Genomic DNA, 7,725 nt, shown 5'->3' with positions numbered 1-7,725 from the left:
ACATAGTCCATGAGCATAAATTTGGTTTCATGAAAAGAAAAGGTTTCCTAACAATTAGAGCTATCCAAGATTCAAATCACTTACCCTGGGAAGTAGTGGGTTTCTCCTCATTAGAAATCTTCAAACAAAGATTGAATTCCAATTTCCAAGTATATGATGGAGGAGATTCTTATTAATAGTCATTTGAAGTGTCCTCTGAAGTCCCTTTCATAGAATTAGTTTTTTTTTAATTTCATCAGGGAACCCCACCTTATTTCCGTACAATTATAAGACTTTTGAATGATAATGTAGAAAAAATGGGAGATAAAATTACTTAGCAGAAATAGATATTAAGTTCTTTGGGGATGAATATTCATTTTTTGCCTTTATAACCCATTTGTAGCACCTTGCATAGTGCCTGGTACATAATCAACATGTATTTATTAAGCAAAGGAAGGTTAAGAACATAATGTCATCACAGGTAGCTACTCTAAGTTTCTGACTCAGTGAAAATTATCATCTCTGGAATATAAATTGATATTTGAAAATAGTCTGATTCTCATAGACCATGATAACTAATGGATAAAGATCACCAGTGCCAATGGAAATATAAAGCTGTGTCCTTAGGATATCTTCAATCACTACTATGAGGGAGCAGTTGAAGGAAGTTGGTGTTGCTAGTGACCAGCACTTCGCATAGATTTGTGGACTAATTGAGAATACTTATGCTGTTTTGAGGTAGGGACTACTGCTGTTTTTATTTTTATAAATAATGTTTTATTTCTGTCTTTTGTTTTTCACATCATAATTCTCCCCAATATCTTTCCCCTCTCAGAGATCCATACCATATAACAAATAGTATTTTTATTTTTTTAATCATAAGCATTTTTATTAGCAGACTATTAGAAAAATAATCACAGTAGGGACTTTTAGTTCATTCTTCTAATAAGCCTATTGATCTGGTCTTCCCCCTTACCAGTATCTCCACCTTAAATAAAATGTGTATTTTTTTTCTTCATTCCACCTCATGGAGAAGATAATTTGAAGGGCCACAGGAAGTAGTTGGCAGTTTGGAGTGCTTGCCAACAGTGTAGAGCTCATGGATCAAGTCCTCCATACAGATAATTCCATATTTACCAAGAAATTTTACAATAAGGGCAATATCCATCAGGGCAATTCTCTGTTTCTTACTCTTGCCATAACCACATTTGTAAATCAAGTCATTCACAGACTTCAGATTTGAGTGTATATATAATGTTAATAGCCATTCCCAAATGTATGTTATATATATATATATATATATATATATATATATATATATATATATATATATATATATATATGTCCCACAATCCTCTGCATGTTAATTGAGGCTTTGTTAAGCTTAACAAAAATGCTATTGAAGACTTGGTGAAGACGAAGAAGTTGCAATACTTTTTTGGACCTTTAAGTTAACACCATTGATATCCCTGCTTCTGATCACAAAGGCTAACTTGGGTTCAGCAGGTACATAGTAGTTGCCAGCTTTGTAAGCCATTCTAGCCAGCCAGATTTCACTTCTGTACATCTGTCTATGCTCCTTTAGCTTTTTCATAGATAACTTTTCTCTGCATTTTATGAAACTTTTTTATAGCCATCTTCTTTTTCAGGCATTTGGCCTTCAGTATTGTGAAAGCCTTTCGCTTTTTCAGAAGAGATTCTGGAATGGGTAGTAGCTTCTTCTTTTCTACTATGCCTGCCATGATTCCAGCCAGAAAAAGAGCACAAATCGTATTTTTAAAGACAAAAGAAGAGGAGGAGGGAGAAGAAGAGAAAAAGAAGAGATTAGCATAATTTATAATACACTGAAAAAGTCCAAAAACATGTGCAATGTCCAACCCTTATGGAACTTCTGTCTCCATGATGTGGTGTATTGAGGATGTCTTCTCATATCTCTTGATTCAAGTCATGCTTGATCTTTATAATTTTTCTGCATTCATTTGTGATTTGTGTGTGGTTATTCTTTCCACTTATGTTGTGGTCATTGTGTATACTGTTTTCTTGGCTCTATTTCACTCTATAACAGTAGACACAGATCTTTCCATGCTGCTGCTCTGTATGCATCACACTGTTTCTTACAGCACAGTAAAATTCCATTAAATTCATGTACTTTGTTTAATCATTCTAATCAATCTAATTATTATTTGTTCTAATATAAATATTTTGGTGTACTTGAGGACTTTCTTCTTACCAATTTTTCTTGAATTATAAGCCAGCAATAGAGTTTTTTGGTCAAAGGGTATGGAGCCTTCACTCACTTTATTTGCATAATTCCAAGCTATTTCCCAAAATGGCTGTACCCATTTCACAGCTTTAGCAATAATATATTATGCCTATTATCTCACAACCTCTCCAGCATGGATTATTGCCATTTTTGTCATCTTTGCCAATTTCCAGGGTATGAGATGAAACCTCAGGATTGCTTTGATTCACTTCTGTCTTATGAGTGATTTGGAGCACTCTTTCATGAGGTTACAAATACTTTGTCATTTTTTCTTTTGAAAAGTATTTGTTCATATCATTTGGACACATATACTGGGGAATGGCTATTAATCTTATGTATACTCAATGACTGTTTATATATCTTGGATCCCAATCCCTGATGAGAGAAATTTGATACAAAGATTTGTTTTTATCTATTCAACTACTTCCCTTTTATGCATTAATGTTGCATTAATTTTGTCTATGCTGAAGCTTTTAAGTTGTATGTGATCAAAGTTATTTATTTTTTATATAATTTCTTCTACCCTTTGACTGGTTAAGAATAAATCTCCTACCCATAGCTGGGAGAGGCTCATGATTTGCTTATCTTCTATTTTTTATAGTATGATCTTTAACATTGAGGTTATATATGCATTTAGAATGGATTGTAGAATATGGTGTGAAGTATTGATCTATGCCTAATTTCTGCCAATCAGCTTTCCAGTTTATCCAGAAGTTTTTTGTCAAAAAAGGAGTTCTTTCCTAGGCACTTTATGTTTTCCACTTTTTTAAACACAGTGTTATTTCATTATTTCTGATTCTCCTTTGTTTATCTTGTCTTCTCCTGTCTCTCTGTCTCTGTCTCTTTCCCTGTCTCTGTCTGTCTTTCTCTTCCTTCTCTCTGATGGTTTTAATGACTAGTGTTTTATAATATGGTATAGTTCTGAAGTGCTTTTCTTCTTTATTCCATCCCATTTAAATATTTCTCTTTATAATCTAGATATTTTGTTTTCCCAATGAATTGAGTTATTTTATCAATATCTATAAAAGGTTCCCTCAGTAATTTGATTGGTATAATATTTAATTATGAATTGATTAATATAAATTAATTCTGATAGCATTAATTTTATTATACTGACATGGTCCAGATATGAACACTGAATATTCCTCTAGATATTTAAATTGTTCTATATTTCTATAAGGAGTATTTTGTAATTTAATCTATACAGTTCCTTGGTATGATTTGATGGAGTAATCCCCAGAAATTTCATGCATTTTGTAATTATTTTTAATGAGATTTCCATTTGTATTATTGCTTCTTATTGCTTCTGTAGAAATGTAGTTGATTTCTGGGAATTTATTTTGTAGATTTCATATTTCATTATTAAATCTGCATTTGCATCTGTGTCTTTTGTTTGTAGCCACTATTATTATTATATTCTGATATTATTATTGACAATATATATATTATGTTATTTAAAGGATGCATTTATTATTTCTTCTTTTTACAGTTTTTGCAATATCTCTGTACCCTAACAGTTGGTCAATTTTTGTAAAAGTTCCATGTGATGTGGATATATGCATATATACATCCATATTTATACATGTATGTATGCATGTATGTATAAATATAGGTAGTACATATATTCTTTTGATGTTCCATTCAGAGGATGCCGTAAGTCTTTTAGCTCTAGATTCTCCAGCAATTTGTTTAGTTCCATATTTTCCCTTTTGTTTATCTTTCTGATAGACTTGTCCAAAACCAAGAAAGGGAAATTGAAGTCTCCTATCACTACTGTCTGTCTGGATCTTCTTGTAATTCAGTTAATGTTTTCTTTATGAATTCAGACAAGTAATTTCTGGACTTGCTACTGGCATTGTGGTGGGAGAGGGGGTGATGAGTGAGAGACATTAGTTCATAAAATTATGCCTTCTTGTGGTTTTCTGGTGTCCTAGTCATGGAAACAGCCAAAATTGCTTTACCTTTGGCATATAATTGTTGTTTTAGAGAGGTCTGAGTGGTTGTGAAAATCAGAGAACAATCCTAGTCCTCCATCTTATTGGTCACATGACCAAAAGTTTACCCTTGCCTTTATAGAATACTCATGTTTTTCATATCGAAAATGCATTCCTTTCTTTCAAAGAGACTTTTAAACCTGTTTATTGTTTCATGTCCATACATAATTATGATTGATTCCCCCTAATTCCAGATCACATCAGTACATGGGAATTCTCTAGCTTCAACACTCTAAATCCTAACATGGCTTTGTGGTATGAGTACTCTTAATAATAGCAAGACATTTACTTCCAGATGTATGGCAATGGTTTAATGAAAGGCTATGGTGAAAAATGTCATTATTTGGTGGCCAATCTTCTTTTCTAGACCTTGTATGCACTTTGGTTATATAAGCCTCATATGGCAGACACACAATCTATGACTGTGCCTATACTCATAACTTTTCTGGTGTGGAAGGATCTGCCTGAGCTCCTTTCTGTCAGCATACAGTTCAAGAAAGAACATGTCAGAATGAACATGATTAATAATAATGAAGGAAGCATAATAGAATGTAAAATCCTTCAGTGGAACCTAACCTCCATCAAGGGCTGAACATTTTGTCTTTGTGTCACTGGTATGTAGAGCAATGCCTTGCATGAAGTTTTGTTCAATCATTTTCACATGTCCAATTTTTTGTGACCCCATTTAGGGATTTTTGGCAAAGATACTACAGTGCTTTGCCATTTCCTTCTCTAGCTCATTTTATAGATGAGGAAATTGAAGCATAAAGGGTCAAATGATTTGCCCAGGATCACACAGTTAGTAAGTGTCTGAGGCCGGATTTGAACTCCAGAAGATGAGTCTTCGATAACTCCAGGCCACTCTATCACTGCACCACCTAGCTGTCTCACACAATTGCACATGGTAGGAACCTAAAAAGTCTTTGTTGGATTAAATTGAATAAAGTTACCTTGCTATATAACTAAACCATCTAGCCTTTTTGTAATTGAATTCATTAATCAATTTATTTTAAGGTAGCAAATTACTTTAAAATAAATAGATATGGTACCATCTATTAATTTTTATTCTTAGTTCATTTTATTTTACCAGTGGCTCATATGCTTGTTTTCAGCAAATGAAAGAGGGCATTTCAGTCTCATTTCTATTATTTCAGTATCTTCTGTGTGTCCATGGAGATATTAATGTTGCCCTTTAAGATGCCAGTATATTTTAATAATATAGTATACCTTTTGCCTTGAAGAAACATCACATTATTCAATGTAACCAAAAGCAATGGGATATGACTCTTATATAATTTATGTGTCCTTGTAGTATGTTATTAATGTGTGTACTCTATAAGGCTGTAATTTGGGGGAGCAATTTTCCATAAAATTGTTATAAGAGTTATCTTATAAATTTGAGATAATTTGGCCCAGTGTTCATTTAATCAAATTGTCCCACTAATAACATCCCTTCAATTGTAAATACTAGTTCAGACTGACATTACAAATTTTGGTAAGACATTATAACCTGGTGTTTAATCCTCACATGTTCAACTTAACTTATGAGGAATTTACTCTGTAGCCTTCAGCAGAGATGGCTTATTTTCCTTATCATAGCCACAGTGGTCAAACCCAATTGGGTGAAAATTAACACTGCCCCCATGGCCCTGAGATTTCAACTACACTTAATTCTAAAGAAACCTTAGAGGTAGTAGGTCAGCACTGAACACTGGACTGGGACTCAGGACTAATGAGCTCTAGATCTTTCTGTACTGAAATAGTTGCATTTTTTTGGCAAGTCATTGCTTTTCTCTGGGTCTTTAGTTTCTCCTCTGTAGAAAGAAAGCTATTGGACTATATGAAGTCCATGATCTTATTCAGCTGTAACTTTTTGTGGCCTAATTTTCCACTTGGTATATCATAGAATCTGAGCATGAGAAGGGACCTCAGAAAACTTCTCATCTAACCCTTGTTTGATACAGAAATTTTTTCTATCGAATCCCTGAACAGTCATCAGAAATCTGCTATCAAACTTCTAATAATGACAAAATGCTGTTAATGTAAGCCCATTTCATTTTACACCATTCTAATTAGTAAGAAATTCTTCCTTAAAATCTCTGGTTGGTCATAGTACTGCCCTCTGCAGCTATACAATATATATCTAATTTCTCTTCTGCATGAAAGACCTCCAAGCATATAAAAGGAACCACTGTCCCCCTCTCCCATTTTTTAATATTTTTAAAACTTTTCAAATTTGAATCTTTTGTGAGTTAAATAGCCCAAATTCCTTCAGCTACACAAGCTCTGGTGCAGCAGAGCACTAAATGACAAATTAAATACTGAGGTCCAAGTTATGAGAACTTTGTATTTATTCTAGAAACAAGGGGACATCCTAGAAGGTTTTTGAGGGTAATAACATGGTAAGTACTATTCCTTATAAATATTCTTTTAATGAATGTAAAAGATGAACTAGGAGAAAGGGAGAAAACTGAGAAGCCATGTAACACTGTGTTATTGTAGACTAAGTAAGAGGTAATAAAGACACTAAATAGGGTGGTGGCCATGTGAGTGAAACAACATAATTTTTCAAAAGTACCTTCAACAAGATTTGGCAACTTATTGAATGAGAGAAAGGAAAGGGTGAAAGATCATAGATTGAAATAAAGGATGAGAGGCTGGGGAAAGATATAATGGGATTTTATAGTGTGAGGTAAAGGAGATAGAGTTCATGACTGATGCCTAAGGATAGCTTAGGCAAGAGGAGTCAAACAAGGGGTCCAAGTGTTGGCAAGTACCCAGATCCAGATTAAAATATAATTGGAAAATATTTAACAAAGTCAATAAAAATAAAATAAAAGATAGTATTAATGAGTGTTTTTTAAGATAACATGCAGCCTACACAGATCTTTATGTATGGTTGAGTGGTACAGTTTCTTTCTGAGTTCCTGACTCCAAGGCCAAGACTTTATCCAATGATGTAGGGGATAAAGTGTTGGCCTTTGAGCCAGGAAGTCCTAGATTAAAACCCTGCCTCTAAAGCCTAGTGGTGGGACCATGAAGACATTCCTTAATCTATCAAGATTCATTTTGTTTCCTCATCTGTAAAAAATAGTATAATAATACTTGTATTATCTACCTCATAGGATTGTTGTGTGGTTCAAATGAGATAATGTATATAAAGCCCTTGGCAAAATCTCAAACAATATACAAATGTCAGTTTCTATTTTTCTCTGTAAAGTAGGAGGCAAGAGCATCTGTTGAGAGGGGGTGGGGATTGAAACTTGGGGGAAGAGAAGGTTTGGAACAACAGCTGAGGGCAGATGCTAATTTTCCTTTATGCTTTCATCCATTATGTCATTGGTTTAACAAATGTTTATTGGAAGCCTTAGTGTGTGGACTGGGTTTGCTTCTTCAGTAATTGTGATGACGTGTAGGATATGGCTCATGTCAACCAAGAACTGTGATTAGACAGACAAGGAATACACTCATGAACAATTTGAGTCACCA

The 7,725-nt window shown here is 33.8% G+C and overlaps 1 pseudogene; it reads right to left on the bottom strand.

Moving 5' to 3' along the window:
- Window positions 1-908: 908 nt before the first annotated feature.
- LOC118840878 lies at window positions 909-1,721 on the bottom strand (annotated as a pseudogene).
- Between the last annotated feature and the right edge of the window lie 6,004 nt (window positions 1,722-7,725).

Source organism: Trichosurus vulpecula, chromosome 3 (genome assembly GCF_011100635.1).
Source record: "Trichosurus vulpecula isolate mTriVul1 chromosome 3, mTriVul1.pri, whole genome shotgun sequence".
Taxonomy (NCBI): Eukaryota; Metazoa; Chordata; class Mammalia; order Diprotodontia; family Phalangeridae; genus Trichosurus; species Trichosurus vulpecula.
The sequence above is the reverse complement of the archived record's forward strand: the minus strand, read 5'-3'. Positions and strand labels throughout refer to the sequence as shown.